Source organism: Xenopus laevis, chromosome 6S (genome assembly GCF_017654675.1).
Source record: "Xenopus laevis strain J_2021 chromosome 6S, Xenopus_laevis_v10.1, whole genome shotgun sequence".
NCBI lineage: Eukaryota > Metazoa > Chordata > Amphibia > Anura > Pipidae > Xenopus > Xenopus laevis.
Window position 1 is genome coordinate 43,897,337 of NC_054382.1, and position 24,924 is coordinate 43,922,260.

At 40.9% G+C, this 24,924-nt stretch overlaps 1 pseudogene; it reads right to left on the reverse strand.

The window, feature by feature from the left end:
* Positions 1 to 51: 51 nt before the first annotated feature.
* Positions 52 to 23,884, reverse strand: LOC108719976 (annotated as a pseudogene).
* Between the last annotated feature and the right edge of the window lie 1,040 nt (positions 23,885 to 24,924).

Sequence of the window (24,924 nt, forward strand, 5' to 3'; positions counted from 1 at the left end):
GGAAAAACTTTCATAGCAATTCGGCAGGTTTTAAATGGCAAATGTTCAAAATTCAATTTTTAAAGAGACAATACATTTCAATACATTTCAGTATTCGAATTTTTGAGTCTTAGTTCAGATATGGCAGATGCATTCTTGGTAATTGATGCTCGTTGTTATTGTGCCACCCCTGGGAGCACAAATGAGGCAGATGTACTACCCTAGGCAAAGGCAGGCTGGCTGAATTTAAACATGCAGGTAAGTAAGTAAGGTAAACCCAGGTGATGTGTCAATGAGGGGAGTTGAAACTTGCTGGGTACCGAGGCGCTGCAAACTTGCAGCTCCTGGTAAGTTTAAAATCAACAGTTTTCAGTAATACTTTTTTTTTATAGAACAAGGAAGGTAGTCATCACTGGAGGAAATGCCAATTTGATACCCCCCCCAGTGACTATAGCCATTAGCCTCAGTGTGCTCATCTATGCTACTTACTCTATGCTACTTTCTACTTACTCTACTCTAGATGTACTCTCTTTTCACATTATTTTTACTGTGGGGGTGTCTAGCAAATTACCACCCCTCAAATCCCCACCCCTTTCCTCTTCTGATTTCAACACACAACACTGGCCCCAAATAACTTAATCACTTTACTTTCCAGCTCATGCTCCCTGAGATGCAATAGTCCCCAAATTTCGAGGAGAAACATGATAGTCCATTGGCTTGACAAACTGTAAACATAGGACAATATGCACTTGTTGCAAGATGATTGTTCAAGCAAATTTTCTTTGTACGGTCCAGTCCATGTTTCATTTCTTACGTGCCCTGATAAATAATATAACGAGTATTATCAGACATAATACAGACATTGCAGTGAACAAGCAGAGAAGACCAGCAAACAGAGACAAGCTCATGGGAAGAACGATGAGACGTTTTTCAGCAGGTATCATGTTTGTGAGGGTTAACATATAGCCCAGAGACCAAGCTATGCTGCTGTTGCCAACCTGCAAAAAGAAAATAATATGCTTGGTATATATATATATAATTTTCATTACCAAAAAAATAAATATGTATGTATTAAAGAAACTATTGATCTGAATGATCCTTGCTCATTAAGGCCTTTGAGAACTGAAAAATCAAACCAAATTTGCAGTACACAGCTATTTTGTATGAAATTCTAGGTAGAACAGCATTTAGTATTAATTGGTTAGCATGGATTTATCTAATTATCATAGGCTTTATGCACTAAGATGTAGTTTACAGTATCAACTGTCATTCTATTGGGTTCAACACCATGAAAATCATATCATGATGAATTTGGATACAACTGCAAACACATCTATGCAGTTTTAAAGAAGAATGCAATTTTTCATTAAAAAATATGTTTTAAAAAGGGAAGACGAGTCAGAGTGGAGTGAAGATCAGATTCCATTTCTATCTAACTGCCCTGTTTGGACAAAACTAGCAGAATGCTGCTCATACTACCGACACTCTCAATTACAGTAAATGCTATGACCAGATGAGTTCTCATAGACTCATTCTAACTTTATAAAATCACATTTAAATCTGTACCGTGAATAAGGGCCTAACACTGAAAATTTAACTGGACTGGATTTCGCTAGTACATGGAAAGCTAACAAGAACAGATATCACATATCTGCTGTAAATACTATTGTTACTGAGCCTCACAACAACTTGTTTTACAAATATATGTCAGGGCCAGAACTAGGGGTAAACAGCAGGGTGCAAGACCATTTAGACATATACAGTATGTCAGGGGGCCATTTGGACAGATAATCCTAGGATTCTGGTGAATTTGGAATAATCTGGCCAGATACACCATTTCAGTCATCTGAAAGTAAGTAAGCTTAGCTTCCTCTTCACTTCTTGCATTTTCAATGTTCAGATGCCTGAAAGAACGGATCATTAATATAGTGGCCATACCCATGCATGGTCACTTGTAATGTAGCCATCTTTTTGCCTATGGGATAATGATAGTCATAGTATGGCCCGTATATGGCCATATAAATATTGCAGGTAAAAGACAACCAATGGAGCACAGATTAAACAAGTACCCCTTTGTTGTTATACTGTAAATAATCCGAATCCCAAAATCAAGTATTTTGGGATTTGGTCAAATCCTTCATGAAATATTTGGCCGAATACAGAACTGAAACTGGATCCTAATTTGCATATACAAATCAGGGCTAGGAAGGGCTAAAGATTATATGATTTTTATAGGAACGTGTCAGTATCGCTTTTAAATGATTTTAACAAGGAAGTTAAAATGTTTTAACCACACACATAGCAACATGTCAGTAACAAGTAGTTGCTGCACCCGGAACAATCCCCCTCAAAGCCGCCCCCAGCCCCGTGAACCTTTGCACAGCCGACTCGCTGACACTAGGGATGGGCGAATTTTTTTGCCTTGTTTCGGCCAAAAAATTACGCCCATAGACTTGTATGGCGTCTTGCGTCAGAAAAAAAGAAGCGCGTCAAAATTTTTTTGACACCCATAGACTTAATTGGGCATCTGTATCAATTTGCCGGCGGCGAATTTTGGACGAAACGGGTCAAATTCGCCCATCCCTAGCTGACGCATGCTGAGTGATGCTAGGCTGGGGCCAGAGCGATCCTTCCATAGGCTTAAGTCCTGTTTTCAGCGCCGGATTTCACTGAGGCGCGCCCCTAGGCCGCGCGGTCCGACCAGGCGGCCGCGCGGTCCTAGCACCCACCTCACCTCACTTTCCCAGCGCGCCGGCGAAAAAACGCCGGCGCAGCACGCGTCCCCATAATGCGGCTGGGCGGCATGCCGCCTCTATTTTTTTGCCACCCTAGGCCCGGGCCTATGCGGCCTTGCCGCAAATCCAGGCCTGCCTGTTTTCATTCGTAATTAGCCTATGGAAAGATTGCGCTACCCCCAGTCCTGCATAACAGAAACAGCACAGAAGATCTTTTAGCAGTGTCGGATCAATGCAGGTTCGCAGGGCTGGGGGCAGCTTTGAGGGAGGCTTTCAGGGGAACTATTCCGGATGCAGCAACTACTTGGTACTGACACATTCCTATGATTTTTATAGGAACGTGTCAGTATCACTATAAGAATTCAGATTCCGTTTGGCCAGGCAATTTTATTCGGCTGAATACTGATGGAAATGGCCAAATCCCAAACTGAATCTTTGATTGGGTACATCCCTAGAGTAAACTGCAACCTGCCTTATAAATGGCTTGACACTTACCTCCTTTTGAAAATTAATTTGCAACCATGTTTCATTGTCAAACTTGTATCCATGGACCAAGAGATAATAGATAAAATTCGCAGAGAAGCAGTAAGATCGTGCGTATGTTTCATCAAACCTATGTAAAATTTGTGGAAGCTGTGGGAAAAAAATAATAAGATAAAACAATTACATATATATATATAATATAAAGATATATTTTATTAAGAATGCTGGTAAAATGTGATTAAAAAGGCAGCCAGTATTTTATTTTATCCTATTGTATGTTATGATATGTTATTTCACTCTATTTTTTCATTCTGTACAAAATGTTAAACTTGAATAAAAAGTAAGTTTAAAAAAAAACCAGTAGAGCTGGTGACACAGTAAGTAACCGTTTTCCAATGAGAAAACTAGAAGCTCGTTAAAATTTAAAATAATGTTTATACAAGATTCCCAATCATAAATATTTATCCATAGCACATTGTCTGCAATAAAACACATTTTTAATCAATTAGAAGCATGTGAGTAAAACTGCTTTATTCATACATGTTTCAAGCTCAAGTTTCTATAAAGAGCCTTGAGCTCAGAACATGTGTGAATAAATCACCATTTAGCAGCTAGTTTATCTTCCTTACTTTCTCTGAAAATTATATATATATTTTGGCTTTGGCACTATACACCTGAGGTGGGAGTTTGTTACTAGTATAATAACCACACACACACTGGGGCACTTTCATAAAGACTGGGCAAATTTGCCCATGGGCAGTTACCCATAGCAACTAATCAGTGGCTAGCCTTTTCAGCCTGCTGAAGACAGAACAAAGAAAGCAAATATTTGATTGTTGCTATGGGATACTGCCCAGGTGCAAATTTCCCCAGTGTTTATAAATGAGCCCCACAGTCACCTTCAAACAAATGTAGGGCAAGAAAAAAAAGTTGGCTTGTGTGCTTAGGGAGTAATAGAAAATATAACACTTGAGATATATTGTAAAGATGAAAAAAAAGGAAGAGATTAATTGTCATTGTTTAATTCAACCAAATTCCCAAACCCAAATGCTCCTAATTTACCAATGGATCCAAATTAAAAAAAGGGAAAAAGTTGCAACAAAATTGTGCAGCAAATCGAATCGTGCAACTTCTTTGGTTTGACGCCTAAAAAAGCACAACATTTCCGGTTTGACACCAGAAAAAGTGGATTTTGTTGGATTATCGAATGAAAATCAGACTAAAAGCCTAGCAGATCATGAAAGCGGGAAACATCTGCCATTGTCACAAGAGTGACAAACTGGGTGGGGATGAGGAACTAGTGTGGAGGCCCTTGAGGTGGCAGCCCCAGGACACCCCCATCCAACACTGATAGAGGACAGAGAGTTCAATAGGGCTCTATGGCAGGCAGTAAGGACAGGGCTGACCTGCGCCCCTGATGCTGTAGTCTGCAATTCATGCTGAATTTTTTATAATGCACGAGGTGCAGACCACAGCCAGACCAGAAAAAATGCTGACAGAATGAGCACTAAAGGGCACATTCATGCTGAGAAAAAAATTACTGATCTTAGTATTTGATCCTTAGAACTAGGGGCAGATTTATCAAAGTCTGAGATCAGAACTCAGCGCAGAAAAAGCTCACTCACTTTCTATTCATTCCTATTGGATTTTTAAATGAATATTTATCAAATGGTGAACTCCATTGATAAATACGATTCTAAAAAATCACATAGGAATAAATATAAAGCGAGTGAGTTTTTTTCTGTGGTGAATTTTAATCTCAGCTCTAAATCTGGCCCTCTAAAGTTTTTAAAGAGTTTTTATAAATTTTCTCATTGAAGCCCTCCTTGGGGCAAATTCACTAAGCACCGAAAATACGCTAGCAACGCCTTCAGAGCACTTCGCCAGGGCGCCGCCTATTCACTAAAATCCTAAGTTGCACACAGGGAGGCGAAAGCTACCAAAGTTGTGCTAGCTTTAATTCGTCAAGCAAAGCAAAGTCATGCTAGCGATGCCTAATTTGCATACGGCGCAAAGTTAAAGTACAATGGACGTATATGTAGCAGCAAATACTTTACACTACACAAGCCTGGGAAAGCTTCAAAATAGAGTTGTTATTTTGCCCTATACATGTGCCTACTGTATAGTTTAGTTACCATATGTTAGGAAATGTAGGGGGAAGGAGGATACCCCCAAATTTACGATCTTTTTCATCCTATCGCCCTTAAACTAAAAGACACCAGCATTTTTTGGGACTTAGAAAAAATTTAAACTTTTTTTAAAGCAAGCCCTAGCTACTGTATTGCACTTCGCCTGGTCTGAGGTGGCAAAGGCAAGTCTGGCATTAGAGGTAATGTTCAGTAAAATGCGCAAGTTAGTGAATTAGCGTAGTTATGTCCCTTCGCTATATCGCAACTTCGCCTGGCATAAGGGTGCAAATTTACGCCAGCACCTATTAGTAAATGGGCAAAGTAACGAAATGGCATCACGCTGGCGAATATGCGCTAGCCTTAGCCAATTTGTGCTCTAGTGAATTTGCCCCTTTGTGTTCCTACAGGATTCCTATAACTATATAGAACCTTGTAATTGACCAAGCTGATGCGGAATTGTTTTAAAAGGGAGCAGTTCAAGAACCTGCTCTAAAATGAGCTCTATCTTTCTAGTCACATAAATCAAAATACAAAAGTACAAAAATGAGCACACAGAAATCGTACAAACCTCTCTCCATTCTTTGGCACAAAATGAAGTTATGCTTTAGCTGAATTGTTTCAGTTGGAAATACCCAGTCAGATTTAAAGCACTTGTAGTGTAATAAAATCCTGCGAAAGCCTGCAAAACAGATCAGTATACATAAATATACTAATTCAGCGATAGCATATTGGAGAGCAATAGGCCAATTGAGGCCTTCAGTTTATTTTGTATTGCCGGAAACCTACCCATGCTCCACAGTCCATTGTGCATAATTTGAAATTAATTTGGAAGGTCTGTACATTGATATAGCATGACCTTCTTCCTTTATTTCAAATTATTGTGATATGGGAGTGTTACATGATTTATGTCGGTTGGTTTTATCCATTAAATCAGAGTTGTCCCAGTATTTGCTAAACCATTTAGGTAAACCTGACCAATTACTTTCTTGCCCCTTCATTCTTGTCTTATTACATTTTTATCCAATACTATAAGCTCCCATAGACATCTAAACTATTGAGAATTTGGAATCAATGCTGCATAATTACAAATACTGAATCCATAACTGTTGTTTATTAATTCTGGCATCCATCACTCAGCAGTACAGATCGCCAGTTTGCCAATGTCAGGGCCCGAAGGCTCTGTTGTAGTGTGGACCAAGGAGGAGGCAAAACACCAAGTTCGCGGTACAAAAGGATTTATCAAGAGAATGGTCGTAAACAGGCAAATGGTCAAATACAGGCAGCAAGGATCAGAGTCGTAAAACAGGCAAGAAGTCGGTACACAGATAATCAGAAAAGCAGTAAATCACACCCAGGAACTATGCAAGATAGACCTATAATTGGGCAAGGGTGAAAAGGGCAGTCAGGAATAAATAGTCCAAGTTGGCGCCAAACTTGACGCGGTGACGTCATGCCGCTGACGCCGGCGTCCACACGTTGGCGTCCTGACGCTGACGCACATTCTGACGCCGGCGTCCATTCCGTCGCCGGCGACCAATCCTGGGGCGACACGTTTCTGACGCAGTCATATCAGGACCAGGAAGAACCGCATGGTGGAGCAGGAGGTCGCCATCTTGGATATCCTGTGGGGTAAGTTCTCCATTTTCCATTACAGTACCCCCCTCCTTAGGGGGGGCCTCAGGACCACCTAGGCTAGGGGAGGAAGGAAAGAGTCTGTGGAACTTACGAACCAGGACAGGTGCATGTACGTCGGAACTTCTCACCCAAGAACACTCCTCAGGACCGAACCCCTTCCACTCGATCAGATATTGAAGAATGCCCCGGGAAATACGGGAGTCCAAGATTCTTTTGACTTCAAATTCCATATGATCGTCAACCAAAACAGGAGCTGGAGAAGAAGAAGAAGAAGGGCAAGACATAGCAGGTTTAAGCAGGGAAACATGAAAAACATTGGGTATCCGCAGTTCAGGAGGAAGTTGAAGACGAACAGCCACAGGGTTGATGATTTCGATGATAGGAAAGGGGCCGATGAATTTAGGACCAAGCTTGGGTGTAGGAATCTTGAGACGAATGTTGCGTGTGGAAAGAAAAACTTTATCACCAGGAATGTATGGAGGGGAAGAAATCCTTCTTTTGTCAGCAAACTTTTTCTGCACCAGGGAACTCTTCTCTAAGTTTGCCGCAGTGGCATGCCAAATAGCCAACATGTGAGCAGCTTGGTCATTGGCCGCGGGCACATTGGTAAGAAGAAGATCCTGAGAAAACACCAAAGGATTGAGACCATAAACACAGAAGAAAGGAGACTTCTGGGAAGAAGAATGCATAGCGTTGTTGTGGGCAAATTCAGCCCAGGGAAGAAGATCCGACCAATCATCCTGGCACAAGGACACATGACAACGAAGAAACTGTTCCAAAGCCTGATTAACCCGTTCAGCGGCTCCATTAGACTGTGGGTGGTAGGCAGAAGAAAATTGAAGAGAAATGTTAAGGGCTTTGCAAAGAGACCTCCAGAACTTGGAAATAAACTGGGAACCCCGGTCGGACACAATCTCGGTAGGAAAACCATGGAGACGAAATATATGTTTGATGAAAAGTTCAGAGAGTTCAGGAGCAGAAGGCAATTTCCGGAGAGGCGTGAAGTGAGCCATTTTGCTGAATCTGTCGATCACCACCCAGATGACAGTGTGACCAGACGAAACAGGGAGATCGACAATGAAATCCATCGCCAAGTGAGTCCAAGGTCGAGATGGAATGGGAAGTGGCAAGAGTAAACCCTTGGGGGGGGAGTGTCCGGACTTGGAAACAGCACAGATGGAACAGGACAAAACAAAGTCTTTGACATCCTTCCTTAGGGTCGGCCACCAGACCAATCGAGACAAGAGCTCGGTTGTCTTTTTAATCCCTGGATGACCAGCCTGTTTGGAACTGTGAGCTTGGGATAAAATGTCATGACGAAATTCCGGAGGGACAAAGGCAACACCAAGAGGGGTCTCCACAGGAGCCGAAGACTGAGCAGAAAGTAACTGAGAGGCACAGGAGGGAAACAACGCGGCAATAATCTTGGTAGAGGGTACAATGGGTACAGGATCTTCGGGACCGGAATCTTCAGGAGCAAAGCTTCTGGACAGAGCGTCAGCCTTCCTGTTTCTGGAGCCAGGACGAAAGGTGATAATAAAATTAAAACGAGAAAAGAAAAGTGCCCACCTGGCTTGCCGGGGATTGAGGCGCTTGAGGGATTGAATAAATTCAAGGTTTTTGTGGTCGGTAAAGATTGTCACCGGAATAGAAGAACCTTCAAGCAAATGTCTCCATTCTTCCAAGGCCAACTTAACGGCAAGTAGCTCCCGATTGCCCACATCGTAATTCTGCTCAGGGGAAGAAAATTTTTTGGAGAAAAAAGCACACGGATGGAGTTTTCCGTCAGAAGAAGATCTTTGGGACAGAACTGCTCCAGCTCCTACATCGGAGGCATCGACTTCAATGAAGAAGGGTTGTAAGGGTTCAGGGTGTCGAAGAATTGGAGCAAAAGAAAAGGCTTCCTTGAGGGACTTGAAGGCTTCGAGAGCTAGAGGGGGCCAGAATTGAGGTTTACTCCCTTTACGGATCAAGGCAAGAATTGGATGGATCCTGGAAGAAAAGTTTTTGATAAATTGTCTATAATAGTTGGCGAAGCCGATAAATCTCTGGACTGCCTTAACGCTGGTAGGAAGAGGCCAATCCAAAATTGCAGAAACTTTGGCGGGATCCATCTTAAAACCTTGAGGGGAAATGATGTAGCCAAGAAAAGGAATGGAAGAAACTTCGAAGGTGCATTTTCCAACTTGGCGAAGAGATTGTTTTTCCTCAACCTGGAAAGAACTTCACGCACTTGACAACGATGATCGAAAAGGTTTTTGGAAAAAATAAGAATGTCGTCTAAGTACACGACCACACACTGTCCCAAGAGATCACGAAAAATGTCATTGACTAGTTCTTGGAAGACCGCAGGAGCATTGCAAAGGCCGAATGGCATGACGAGATACTCGTAATGGCCATCACGAGTATTGAAAGCGGTCTTCCATTCATCTCCCTCACGGATCCGGATGAGATTGTAGGCCCCACGAAGATCCAACTTAGTAAAGAAACTAGCTCCCTTGAGCTGATCGAAAAGTTCAGAGATGAGAGGAAGGTGATATCTGTTCTTTACGGTGATTTTATTTAACCCCCTGTAGTCAATGCAGGGCCGCAAACTACCGTCTTTCTTTTCAACAAAGAAGAACCCTGCTCCAGCAGGGGAGGTAGAAGGACGAATAAAACCTCTTTGAAGATTCTCCTGAATATAGGACTTCATAGCAGAAGTTTCGGAGGGAGAAAGCAGATAGGTGCGGCCTCGGGGAGGCATTGAGCCGGGTAAAAGTTTGATAGGACAATCATAGGGACGATGAGGTGGCCAGGACGAAAGGTGATAATAAAATTAAAACGAGAAAAGAAAAGTGCCCACCTGGCTTGCCGGGGATTGAGGCGCTTGAGGGATTGAATAAATTCAAGGTTTTTGTGGTCGGTAAAGATTGTCACCGGAATAGAAGAACCTTCAAGCAAATGTCTCCATTCTTCCAAGGCCAACTTAACGGCAAGTAGCTCCCGATTGCCCACATCGTAATTCTGCTCAGGGGAAGAAAATTTTTTGGAGAAAAAAGCACACGGATGGAGTTTTCCGTCAGAAGAAGATCTTTGGGACAGAACTGCTCCAGCTCCTACATCGGAGGCATCGACTTCAATGAAGAAGGGTTGTAAGGGTTCAGGGTGTCGAAGAATTGGAGCAGAAGAAAAGGCTTCCTTGAGGGACTTGAAGGCTTCGAGAGCTAGAGGGGGCCAGAATTGAGGTTTACTCCCTTTACGGATCAAGGCAAGAATTGGATGGATCCTGGAAGAAAAGTTTTTGATAAATTGTCTATAATAGTTGGCGAAGCCGATAAATCTCTGGACTGCCTTAACGCTGGTAGGAAGAGGCCAATCCAAAATTGCAGAAACTTTGGCGGGATCCATCTTAAAACCTTGAGGGGAAATGATGTAGCCAAGAAAAGGAATGGAAGAAACTTGGAAGGTGCATTTTTCCAACTTGGCGAAGAGATTGTTTTTCCTCAACCTGGAAAGAACTTCACGCACTTGACAACGATGATCGAAAAGGTTTTTGGAAAAAATAAGAATGTCGTCTAAGTACATGACCACACACTGTCCCAAGAGATCACGAAAAATGTCATTGACTAGTTCTTGGAAGACCGCAGGAGCATTGCAAAGGCCGAATGGCATGACGAGATACTCGTAATGGCCATCACGAGTATTGAAAGCGGTCTTCCATTCATCTCCCTCACGGATCCGGATGAGATTGTAGGCCCCACGAAGATCCAACTTAGTAAAGAAACTAGCTCCCTTGAGCTGATCGAAAAGTTCAGAGATGAGAGGAAGGGGATATCTGTTCTTTACGGTGATTTTATTTAACCCCCTGTAGTCAATGCAGGGCCGCAAACTACCGTCTTTCTTTTCAACAAAGAAGAACCCTGCTCCAGCAGGGGAGGTAGAAGGACGAATAAAACCTCTTTGAAGATTCTCCTGAATATAGGACTTCATAGCAGAAGTTTCTCCTGAATATAGGACTTCATAGCAGAAGTTTCGGAGGGAGAAAGCGGATAGGTGCGGCCTCGGGGAGGCATTGAGCCGGGTAAAAGTTTGATAGGACAATCATAGGGACGATGAGGTGGAAGTGTCTCAGCGGACTTCTTATCAAAGACATCGGAAAAGGCTTGGTACACAGGAGGGAGAGAAGAACTTGAAGACACTGAAGAAACTTTGATAACAGGAGCAGCAGGTAAACAGTTGCGTACACAAAATGGACTCCAACGGGAAATTTGTGAGAGGGACCAGTCTATGACCGGATTATGAACACACAGCCAAGGCAGTCCCAGGACCACAGGAGTTGAAGGGCAATCAATAAGAAGAAAAGACAGTCTTTCCAAATGCATAGTGCCCACCTGGAAGGAAAGTTCCTGAGTAGACTGTGAGATGATGGCAGAAGAAAGAGGACGATCATCAATCGCCAGGACACGAAGAGGGGTTGCCAAAGGTTGAAGCGGGATGACATGATTATCAGCAAAGGCACGATCCATGAAGTTGCCAGCAGCACCAGAATCGAGGAAGGCCTGAGAAGAAATCTTCTTGGAGCCGAACTGGATTTGAACAGGAAGAAGAAAACGTTGAGCAGAGGAATGGGGAGGAGAACAAATTCCACCCAGGTAAGTCTCCCCAAGCTTACCTAGGTTTTGGAGTTTCCCGGCTTCACTGGGCATTCCTGGGCGAAGTGGGCTTTTCCCCCACAGTAGAGGCATAACCCAGCAGCCCTTCTCCGGAGCTTCTCCTGTTCGGAAAGGCGTGCCCGTCCGATCTGCATTGGTTCTTCAGATGGCGAAGAAGAAGTAGCAGGTGCCACAGGAGGAGGAGGAAGAAGATTAGAAGCCGGACTGGGGAGTAGTGGTCTTTGGAAGCGTGGAGCCAGGGTGGGTTGGAACCTGGAAAACTTCCTAGCACGATCCCTGTCAAGTTCGACTTGGAACTCCCTCTGTCGGTGTCAACCTTCACAGCCAACGCAACAAGGTCCTCCCATCGAGGAGGAATCTCACGGGATACGAGATCGTTCTTGATGCGCATCGCCAGACCTTTGTAAAAGGCAGCATGGTATCCATCATTATTCCAAGAAGTTTCTGCCACGAGAGTTCGGAACTCAATGGCATATTCAGGAACTGAACGAGTCCCTTGCTGCAGCTGGAATAAACGAGCCGAGGCAGAAGCATCGAACACAGTGCGAAGGTCCCGGATGAAGGCCCTGGCATCGTCGATCACCGGATCCTCCTTCTCCCAAAGAGGAGAAGCCCACTCCAGAGCTTTCCCTTGCAGGCGGGTAATAATATAGCCCACCTTTGCTCGCTCCGAGACAAACTGACCTGGAAGCAGGGTGAATTGGATCTCACACTGGTTGATGAAACCACGGCATGATTCCGGATCACCGCTGTAGAGAGGAGGTGCAGGGATGCGAAGATCGGAAACCTGGAGCGGAGTTGCAGGAACTGGCATAGGAACTGGCGCCACAGGAGATAAGGCAGACAATTTCTCCAGGATCGCTTCTAGTGCCTGGCCGAAGTGGGTTTGCTGGGCTTCATAGGAGTGCATACGGGAAGCCAATCCACGAACGGCTCTGCCGACATCAGTTGGAACTTGAGGCTCCTCAGAAGGGTCCATGGCCCAATTATACTGTCAGGGCCCGAAGGCTCTGTTGTAGTGTGGACCAAGGAGGAGGCAAAACACCAAGTTCGCGGTACAAAAGGATTTATCAAGAGAATGGTCGTAAACAGGCAAATGGTCAAATACAGGCAGCAAGGATCAGAGTCGTAAAACAGGCAAGAAGTCGGTACACAGATAATCAGAAAAGCAGTAAATCACACCCAGGAATTATGCAAGATAGACCTATAATTGGGCAAGGGTGAAAAGGGCAGTCAGGAATAAATAGTCCAAGTTGGCGCCAAACTTGACGCGGTGACGTCATGACGCTGACGCCGGCGTCCACACGTTGGCGTCCTGACGCCGACGCACATTCTGATGCCGGCGTCCATTCCGTCGCCGGCGACCAATCCTGGGGCGACACGTTTCTGACGCAGTCATATCAGGACCAGGAAGAACCGCATGGTGGAGCAGGAGGTCGCCATCTTGGATATCCTGTGGGGTAAGTTCTCCATTTTCCATTACAGCCAAGACCCTCTGAAACAAGGAAAAATCCTGGCTGGATTAAACTGTTCTGCATAGTTTTGTTTCGTTGCCAGACACAGAAACATGGCTCAATAATCTCCTCCAAGTCGTAAAAAAAAACATAAAAAGCACCATGCTGCTTCCCTATCCCAAAACCTTGACCAAGCTCTCCACCTCTCAATGCATAAGGTAAAAAGCAGCTGATGTTACAGAGCAACTCACATCTGGCGCTGCACTATATATTTTAATAAATAGCAATGTAGTTATAATGCATAAATGGTGTTGTTATTGTACTTGACTATGATCTGGTAACATAGCTTAGTGGCATGAGAGGCATATAATTAAAAAGATAAAATAATTGCTTACAGAGAAATTTCCTTTAACATTGGGTTGGTAAATGCCATCAAATGAACAGTCTTCCTTGCCTTGACATGAAATAAAATTAAAGAGAGTGGACACCTTCTTAGAACACAGAACTGGATCTCCTGTTCCCTTAAATGTGATGAGTCAGTTTGGATCATAATTAGCTGGCCGAAGGTGAGCAGTACACATACTTCCAAACGTATGTTCCATTGAGAAGTTCACTGTGTAATTGCGAGGGAAGCATGGATTTTCATAGAATTTTAGCTTGGGATCCTGATCAAAAAAGGCAGGGCATAAAAATTCAAAACATTTTTAAAGAGGCAATATACTCCCTTTTCAACATGAGTTCAATGAATATGTTTGTGCTGAACATACTTTTTACCTATTGTCTTAATTATGCAACTGCAAAAATCTAGGGTTGTTTTGCTATTTTGTTAATAAATCAAAGAAAAGTATATCTACTCCATGTTTGGTCCTTGTAAGGCAGATAATTAGATTCAGAGACCACAAGTGTACATGTAATACCTTTGCATAACAGACTCCTGCTAACAAGACAGTGGCAACAGAGAGTGAAGGAATGGGGTTATATACTGGTAATTATCTACTTTGCATTGACCAAACATGGTGTGCCTCCAATTTCCCTGTTTGCAATGATTAGCACAAAAAATAACATTTTAAGATAACAATAGGCAAAAGCATGTTATGTCTCATCCATTGAACTCATGTGGAACAAGTGGGTTTAAATTGTCCATTTAAAATGAACTTTGATATTTTATATTTATATAAACAGCATAGGAGAAGAGAAAAAAGGAAAGTTATCATGTCATAAGTCGAAACCGATACAAAATAGAAATGCTGCATTAATAGCACAGTCAAGCAGTTTCATTATATTCAGTTGGGTTAACATTACTCGAACTATAAAATAAACATATTTGACATTTAAAGAATTATGTTCGATGAAGCCTAAAAAGATCCCTTATACTCACTCAAAACATATTCATTTATTCAGAAAAAAAAGGTTAAATGCTTTTTTCATTTCAGGACAGGGAAAAGAGAAAGGGAAAGTATTAATAACCATGTCTATGTCATGTCAACCTAGCAATGTGACACTGGTAAGGGGTGGTCACAGACAGATGAGGAGATCCTAATACTACTGGTCAGATGGTGGAACCATCACTATCATTAGTGATGGTGTTTGGAACACGAAACGCGTCAGGCTGTTTGACACAATAAATTCTTCACTTGAACATTTGCCTGGTGGAAGTCTTGCCTTCTTGAGTGCCTGCTTCATTGTTCGTCGGTGGAACCATCACTATCAACTATTCAATTACCCTCAGCAAGAAAATGCTGAGCAGCTATTGGGTGGATGTTTATATTTCATGGCAAACACAATTATCAACAATATAGTATTATGTACTACGGCAAATGTAAGGGAGACTGGGTATGATGAAATCTGTGTAATAAGGCCAGCAGCCCTCAGCTAAGCAAACTGTAGAGGGCAGTCAAAGGAATCCAATATGAATAATATTAACCCCAGCTAATACCCAAGGTTTTGAGGCATTATAATTTAAAGCAGGAGTTTTCAGACTTGGCTTTTTGGGTTCAGGCAAACCTTTGCAGTCCAGCATTTGCTTTGGGCCCCCTTATTGTGTAACAAACTCATAAACATATAGAAATGATCATAATATTCACTCTCATCAAGTTCTGAAGATATACAAGCATCTACAAAAAGGGAGTGGACCTTGTGCAGGCTGGAGGTGAAATAAAGGTATGTCTGTGGAGAGGCAGAGCAGTGCCCAAGGCCCCAATGACAAATAATCTGCCCTGATTAATAGACACCTTGAAATGTTCTTTCCTGCCAGGCACCCAAACAGTATGGAACATGGGTGTCTGCAGAAGGGGGCAAGAGGGGGCAGTTGCCCCACCCTGACTTCTCCATCTAGTTCCAACAACATAAAACATTTTTTATACTTTCCACCCCAAGGCAAGCCTAAATTAGGTTATCTTCTGTATTGTCATGTATTGGTTCATCTTAAGTGGGATGCTACCCTATGTGCTACCCTATTGCCCCCCCCCGGAAAATTTTCTGCGGACACCCATGGTATGGAAACCAATACTCTAAAGCAGTGATCCCCAACCAGTAGCTCGGGAGCAACATGTTGTTCTCCAACCACTTGGATGTTGCTCCCAGTGGCCTCAAAGCAGGTGCTTATTTTTGAATTCCTGGCTTGGAGGCAAGTTTTGGCTGTATAAAAACAGGTGTCCTGCCAAACAGAGCCTCAGTGTAGGTTGACAATCTACATAGGGGCTACTAAATGGCCAATCACAGCCCTTATTTGGCACCCTAGGAACAATTTTTATGCTAGTGTTGCTCCTAACTCCTTTAATTATGAATGTTGCTCACAGTTTCAAAAGGTTGGGGATCCCTGCTCTAAAGGGACAATATTTCTCTTGATGCTTAGGCTCATTAGCACACAATGCTTTTCAGTTGTACAGTTGCCAATAGCAAACACTCAGCAAGTGTCTACTACAGGTTAGAAAATTAAAACAAAATACAGTTCAGTTGCTGTGGATAGCTACACTGTAAATTTAGCAACTATGTTTGTCAGACCTGAAATCTTCTCCTAAAGCTCCCATTGACTCAAATAGGAAACTTTTTATGTGCTAGTCTGATAATGATCTTTATGAAATTTGTACACGACTTGCCTTACAAAATGTATTTGGTGGTGCTGTTATGCTCACCACAGAATGTCCCTTGTCTACTGTGTATTATCTCTAAGCCTTGAGAGTGGGAAATAAACAACAAATGAATCATTGGTAAGTGCTCTGGGTAGACAAAACTTAACCCCATTGCCTGAGATTAACAATATTTAAACCATTCAAAAGTAATGCAGCACTTCAAGATGATCGCAGAGAATAGATCTTTAAAAACATATGGTTTTTAACGTGTATTTATAAGCTAATAAACAACAATGCAATTAGGTTGGATTGGAAATATCCTAAATTCTGTACATTTTGGAAATAATTAAATTATTGCTCACTATCCAACTCTCAGCAATGTGTCTCTCTACATGCAGTTTTGTATTGATTGGTTGGTTGTGTTGGTTATTTGGTAAGACAGCTAGCTTGTCTAGAGATATAGGCAGCACACACCAATGTATTTGACCTAACTGTCAAAATATCCAACTTCTTCATAAAGAGAGACAGATTGCTTCTGACTTTTCTCTTCTGACTCTTTCTTGCTTTCAAATGGGGGGGTCACTGACGCTGGTAGCTATAAAACATTGCTCTGTTAGGCTACAATTTTATTGTTATTGCTATTTTTTTCTTATCTGTTTATGCAGGCCATCTACTATGCATATTTCAGCCCCCTCACTGAAACCACTGCCTGATTGCTTGGATAATTTGGATCCTAGCAACCAGATGCTGCTTACATTCCAAACCGGAGAGCTGCTATATAAATAACTCTAAAATCACAAATAATTTAAAAAAATGAAGACCAATTGCAAACTGTCTCAAAATAGGACCATCTACATCATACTAAAAGTTAGTGGAAAGGTGGGAACTTTAAATCCATGATATAAAGCATTTTATTTACTTTTATACCTGAGCTAACCAAGCAAGAACCCGCTTCTCCGCTTCATCTCGTCCATAGCACTGGAAGCTGTGCGTGTATACGTTGTACAGATACCCATATAATGTTACTTCTACCGTGTTATTGGCATTCTGTTCTGACTTCTCTGGCAGAAACGATATCTGTGTAGATGCGCCTCCTAAATCCAACGCTCCTGTGGTTTCAGCTCCATCAGGACGTACCCAGGCTCTCCATATATTTTTCTGTTTAAAAGGAAGAATATTTGTATAAACATCCTTATTAAAATGGCCAAAAAAGTTGTTTGTGTTGGTGCCTGAATACAGGGCCAGAATCAGCTCTTTCAGTTATTAGCAAACCTAAGTTTATGATATTCTAAATAGAGATGCACGAATCCACTATTTTGGATTCGGCCGAACCCCCGAATACTTCACGAAAGATTAAGCCTGAACACCGAACTGAATCCGAATTTGCATATGCAAATGTTCAGCCGAATCCTGCTGAAAAAGGCTGAATCCTGGATTCGGTGCATCCCTAATTCTAAAGGTAGCCATACACTGCCAGATACTATTCAGTATCTGATGAGCCCATGGGACAAGCATATCTACTCTGAATGAGTGGATATATAGATATATGGCCATCTTCCTATTGTACTGTTCATGTGGACCAAATGATTGTATCCTCATCACTTTCTCATCTGTTGATCCATCCCACAGTTGCCAAAATGCAGCAGATTAAATTGTTCAATCTGATCACATATCCAATCATTTGTGATCTGATTGCAAGATAATCCATTAAAATTCCTTCCTGACCTGTCATATACGTATAAATGGTTGGGCAGTACGGTCAAACTATTCAATTAAATCTGGGCTTGTACGGTCAGCTATAGTCCTGCAATACATATGCTATTTTTCTGTAATGTTTTTCTACCTGTTGCAAACAAAAGGTAGGCTGAATCAATCACCTACTTAATATAATGTTTAAGAACCTACAAATTGGTTAAATTGTCTGTATATGAAAAGATTTTTAAAAGCTATATGCCCACAATATTCTGCCAACCAGTTTTTTACTCCTTTTAAACTGTGGGGCTACATTTTATTGTGTATTTTGTCAAATACAGGTAAGAAATTTATTATCCAGAAAGTTTGGGACCCAGGGCTTTCCATATGATGGATCATTCTGTAATATGGATCTTCATACCTTAAATCTACTACACAATCATGAAAATATTAACCAAACCCAATGTACTGCTTCTGCTTTCAATACGGATTAATTATATCTTAGGTTGGATCATGTACAAGCTACTGTTTTATTATTATATCCTTTTTAAAAATTTGGATAATTAAAGATTATTTGGATAATGGAGTCTAGGACGGCCTTTCTGTAATTCAGAACTTTCTGGATCAGAGGTTTCCGGATAATGGATCCCATACCTGTACAAAAACTGTTCTGTTGTTTTTTATTTGTGTACAGAGACATTCTGTATTTATTGGTGTTTATAAGGCTAAAATGTACTTAATTATAAGGTACTCATTAAAGTCCAGATAGGGGAATTGGGTAAAGGCTCTGGCCTAGCCACTCGCCAGTGAAATAGTCAAAAATAAATGGAAAGCCAATGGTCACTGAGGAAGGGCCATGCGGTCCCGAAACGTCTGAACATTGAAGTGTTGTGAGCACCATGGAATAAAGTTTGGGATTCACCCGTTTGTAGCAGACAAGGTATTGGCTTTCAATTTATTTTTGACTTAATTATAAGGTAAGCTGATAACCTAACCAGTCAGTGCATGACATTTGGATAGGAACATGTAAAAAGCATGCAATTATCTGCACACACCTCCAAGAAATTTCCCATTAAATAGTTGACAGTAATCCATCCGTATATCCCTTCTTCCTGCCCAGTTATGATGTTAGCTCCTCTGAAATCAAAGGGCTGGGTTTGGAAGTAGTCATGGATATTGGCAAGGACTCCTCGTGCTGCACTTTCATTTTTCAGCCTAAGCATTATACAGGAAATAAAATGCTAAGAAACTAGAGAAGAGGATTTGCACTCACATCACCACAAGAAGTTTTGCTTCAGGCATCAATCAGCTTAAAGGCTGTAACTAAAGGAAGTCTTATGACTGTAAATAGACCTCTTAAAAAACTGGGAAGGGGGATATAGTTCATTAGTGAAATGCCAATCTGTAAAAGGCAAATTCTAGCAAGAATGACTGACTTTAGCAATCTCATTCCCGCAGTGGCTCCCAAATAAGCCGGGGTGCTGTTATGTTGATTTGCTGGAATCACTTCTTTTACTTTCTTTAAGCAGTCATCAATGTACGTGGGAGCTTTCTCTGGTTCATTAGCATAGCTGGATATGCCCAGGCCTAAAAGACATGCCAAGCTGTGCATCATTCTAAAACCTTCCTACACAAAGGGGGGTGGAATTTTACTGATTATTCATATAAACAGGCATAGCTACCTTTTGCAGTATTTAATATTCTTATATTTGAACAACAGTTAGATAACAACAACTTTAAAGTGCATTACAGCAAAAATAATGTCCCCATACATATCCAATAAAACAGAGTGTAGTTTTCACAGATGTCATCAAAACGACAACAGCATTTTCATAACAGTATGTTTCACTCAGTTCACAAAATCCCAAATTGTGACACTGGCCTAAGGAAATGTATTGTGAAGGGATGCCCGATGCGAAAGAAAAGTAGAGAGCAGAGAGTTATTACTCCCCTGCGATCCTTAGGGGTTGGTGCGTGCAGGGGTGAGGTTGGGAGATCAGGCAGGGAGGTTATTGGCTGCTGGGCTGTTACAGCTGAAGGGCCATTAAAGGGGCTGTTCACCTTTAAATTAACTTTTAGTATGATGTAGAGAGTAATATTCTGAGACAATTTGTAATTGGTTTCTAATTTTTATTACTTGCAGAGCATTTGTTATTTAGCAGAGCATTTGTTATTTAGAAGAGGTCAATGTCCCCCATTTGAGGGCTGGAAAGAGTCAGAAGAAGGCAAATAATTCAAAAGCTATAAAAAAGAAAAAAATGAAGGCCAATTGAAAAGTTGCTTAGAATTAACCATTCTATAACATACTAAAAGTTAACTTAAAGGTGAACAACCCCTTTAAAGCGATTCTTAATGGTGGTTAGCAGCAGCGCGGTACCCAAAGGGTAAAATTTCCCCCAGCGGCGTGGGCTTACCTTATTACTTTATAGAGTCAGTGGAGGAAGGGCACGCTACGTTGACCTGCACACCCACCAAGTACTAAGATTTATAATTGTTCCCAGAGAGTCAAGGAAAGGAAGTCAAGTGGCTGCATATTGTTTGCCACCAATCCCCATTTCAGTACAGGTATCAGGGTCATTCTGTGGGTTTCCTTGTTGTGGTTTAAGATAGTTGACCCCTAAACAAAGATCCCATGATTAAACCATGGGATTTGTTCTACTATAATCTAGAGAGATGTGTCATATGCCAAAAAGTGGGCGAGATTATAAAAATAAGTAAGACATCAGTGACAGCAGTTTAAAAGTTTTAAATAACAGTTTCTTATTAAAGAAATGTAGCAGATAAAGCAACCAACATTATTATAATTTATTTATATACTGCAGACATTATTCTCATAAACAAAAAAAAGAACAAAGGTCACACTCCACCCAATGCTTCTGTACAAGATCTCCAATTCTTTTTTTTTTTTAGAAGATCCCAGCAGCTTCTTGTGCAGAAGCATTGAGTGGAATATGTCTTTATTCCTATTTTGTTTTTGGCCAGTAAGTGGGCTTGTTTTTGCAGCGGAGCAAATCATTGTGTACCTTCTTATGGCTCTTACATAATAAAGGGGTGTAGACTTTGATTGGCAACATCATTATCATCAGTTCCTACCACAGTAGAGTAGGTACCACACACACTAGGGACACTTTTATCAATTTGGATAGCAGCTGTGCTTGCTGTTGTTGTCTATCCTGAAATAATAAAATGTTCCCTTAGGGCTCTTACACATGAGCGTTTTTGCCTGCGCTCCCCTGCGTTCCGTTTTTCGGCGTTCAGCCGCAGGGGAGCGCAGGAATAGACGCATTTAATTATTTCAAATGGGGCTGTACTCACACAGGCGCATGTAGGCGCTGAACGCAGGTTGAGACGCAACATGCTGCATTTTTCCTGCGTTCGGCGCCTACATGCGCCTGTGTGAGTACAGCCCCATTTGAAATAATTAAATGCATCTATTCCTGCGCTCCCCTGCGGCTGAACGCCGAAAAACGGAACGCAGGGGAGCGCAGGCAAAAACGCTCATGTGTAAGAGCCCTTATAGAACATAGAGCGATCCTAGTCCATAAATTAGCTGTGGAAATCTGTACCCCACACTAGGTGAACTGTAACAACAACACCTATATAGATCATTGCTAACAAGGTCCTGATGAACTTGGGACGTGGTACAGTGGTATTGATAAAGGGTCCAGTATGGCTAAAACATTGCCCTTGTTTGTTCATAAATGGGCTAAATAAATCACTACGGATTTTGCATCTATTCAAGTGTGCTACTGGATTTTTTACTTCCCATAAAGTGTTGATAGCAGCCATTATGCTTTCTTATTGGGAAGTGTATAAAAGGTTAATTTTAAAGGCTTTATAGAGAATGAGCAGGGTGAATTAATACTGTAATCAGTATGTCACACCTATTGCCTAGAGAATGCAGTTACTCGATCGTGCACAGACAAGCAAGGTAAATTCCATCAACTGCAACCATGCAAGACAGCTCTCTCTTTTTAACATGGAAAAAAATGAATCACAATATCGTGTTAATTTTCACAAAGCATAATTATGTGTTCTTACCTTTAACATTGCACTTTAGAGTCTGGTTTACCACTCCAGTATTGTTTTCTTTTTCAGCTGGCCACTGATACAAATATACGGTGGTCCTAGATGATCCTGCATCCAGAACTATCCCATACTAAACAAACAAAACACTCATAGTGTTATCTTTCTTCAATCTCAGCTCTCAGATTCTTAGTGCAAGCATACAAAAAAAGACTAGCTTACTATAAAAAAAACTATAAAGCCTCTTTAATATGCTAATATACTTCACTTAAAAATGTTTTTGAAAGTTACATGTGTTATCATTTGGCTGCTGATCTTGTTGAGCTTGTGTAAATGATCATCTGCCAAAGAGAGTTCATTGGTTTTCCATGCCACAGTCCTGCCTGGCATCACTATTTAACAGAAAAATCTGTTGAAAGAAGGCTTGTCTCCCATAAACCTTATCTGATGGTCAGTATCTATGGCAGAAAGAAATACCTTTTACATCATTTTACAATTGTGTGGCTCCTTATTATGCCAATATTTGCTGCACCTAGTTGCACACTCTAGTTCTCCAGACACTCAAACACTGAACTCTGAGGGGGTTATTTATCAAAATCTGATTATTTTTTTTCTGATATTTTGAAATAAAAAAGTCAGACCAAACTAGAATCCACGATTTGACCTTATTTACTATTAAAAATGAACAATTTAATTGGATCGGGGAAAAACTTGATAATATCGAGGGAAAAACTCAAATCGTTCAATTTTCCTGGAGGATTTTCTCGAATTGCTAGATTTTTTTTTCGTGCTTTTTGCTGAAAAGCCCATAATTTTCGGATTTTTGCCCGAAAAGTCTGAAATAGTTGGATTTTCGGGTTAATTCCAGCGCAGACCAACAGAACTTCCAAATAACATAGGGACCTCTCCCACTGACTTATATACAACCTCAGCAGGTGTGAGATGCTGGATCTTTAGATTCAGATTTTTTCCATCCTCAGAGTATAATAAATAATAATGCCCACTAAAAATTCAGATTTTTTAGTAAAAAAAAAAAACTAGAATTTTTCGAGTTTTTGGCATTCAAACTTTAATAAATAACCCCCCTCAATGTGTGGCCCTTGCCTGAGGAGTGACACTTCATACTGAGGGGAATATTTATAATGAAAAAAAAAGCATTTTTTTGCATAATAGATATGATAATTTAGGGTGTCAGTGATCAGCTCTGTGATTTTGTAAACGGTAGTGATTTGTAATTGCCATAAATTGGTAGAATCACCCAATAAATGAGAACAGGGTGCTGGCAAGAGAGTCAGGGAGGTATTTTCCCCAAGTTGCTCAGTTCTTCTAAAGAGGGCCACTGTATCATTAGTGTGCAAATTAATGCAAGAGGTAGTTGCCAAGGAAACACTAGAAACTAACTAAACTAGAATAACAAAAAAACACAACAGCTCTCAGACTCGTATACCACTCAAGCAGCCTATCAATCACAGTCTCAGCTGCTCCCTTGTTTCCCACCCTTGCAGGTCAGTCACTGTATCAGGGCAGGGAGGTCAATGGTCACAAGCAAAAGAAGCAGTAGAGGAAATAAGTGAATAAAATATCTTTTTACCAGTTTAGCATCAGGTGAGCCAAAATAGCCAGTGAAGGTCCTATAGGGGAGCTTTTCAGCTTATTTAGTACTCTGATCATTTAACAATTTCAAAAAGATCAGTGGCTATTGATTTGGCTGAATCCATCAATGTGTGTATATATATATATATATATACACATATATATATATATATATATATATATATATATATATATATATATATATATATATATATATATATATATATATATATATATATATATATATATATACCATAGATTTCCCTGTGTGACTTATAGTGACAAGAGCTCTCACGTTACATACCTTCAGTCCAGGAGAGAGGGATCGCTCATGATGTGTTTGAACATAAGCAATTGCAATTATAACTGACACACTGATTATTAGAAACAGGAGCGAAAATATTAGAGGAATTTTTACTTTCGAAGGCATTCCTGCAACAATACAAACATAGGACCAACTTTGAAATTTAAGCTTTTTCCAGCACAAAATATATAGTCTTAAAAATACCCAATTTAAGAAAAACACAGTTTTAAAATTAGACCAGACATTTCAGTTTTGGTTAAAATTATTTGTGAGATGGGAACCAATTTCTTCCCTTGTGAATATGTAACAAAATAAGGGGATTCAGTCTAAAGAAAGACACATGGATATCAAGGATATTGTATTTCTTACTCTTAGGGCTTTGCGGCAACAAATAACATCACTATCGGTCATAACTTAATGTCTCTTTACAATTAATGGGTTGTGCGTTCCCTCTGATGAACACAAGAATATCATGGGGCTCATTCACAAATGAAAGCACAAAGTTCTAAGTTGCAAAAATGCACACAATGTGTTATGATTATTTGTGGAGCTATTCCTTGTACAATGTGTGTGTGCTTATTACATTATTTCCAGTATACCAATACATTCAGGGCCAGAAACAGCATTAGTATCCTGTTCACAAAAAATATATTTGCATGTGAAGTTGCAAAACAATAATCTGTTCACTTACTACTCCTGGTGCAGTGCCCAAAGTTACAGTACTGTTTCCCCAGTGCATTCAGTGGCACTGTATTCATTAGCAGTGGGTGAGGCAGTTACATAAGCTTCTCTTCCCCACCCCCTGACTTACACATAAACATTTAGGGGGTTATTAATCAAAGTCCAAATTTATCTCAATATTTTCTCCTACAAACTCCGATCAAATCCGCTCGGGTTTTTTTACGCTTATTTATTATTTCATTTTCCCGAAATTTTGCTTTGCAGGGAAAAATCAGAATTCCACTTTTTCATCAGATTTTCACGATTCTTTTGTAATTTTGACCCAAAAACTTCAGGGTATTGCCTGAAACCCAGCGCACATCAAATCATTGGGACTTCTCCCATTGACTTATATACAACCTCAAAAGGTCTGAGATGCTGGATTTTCAGATTCTGACTTTTCCATCCTCGGGGTTTAATAAATTCCAAAAAATTCGTGATTTTTTAA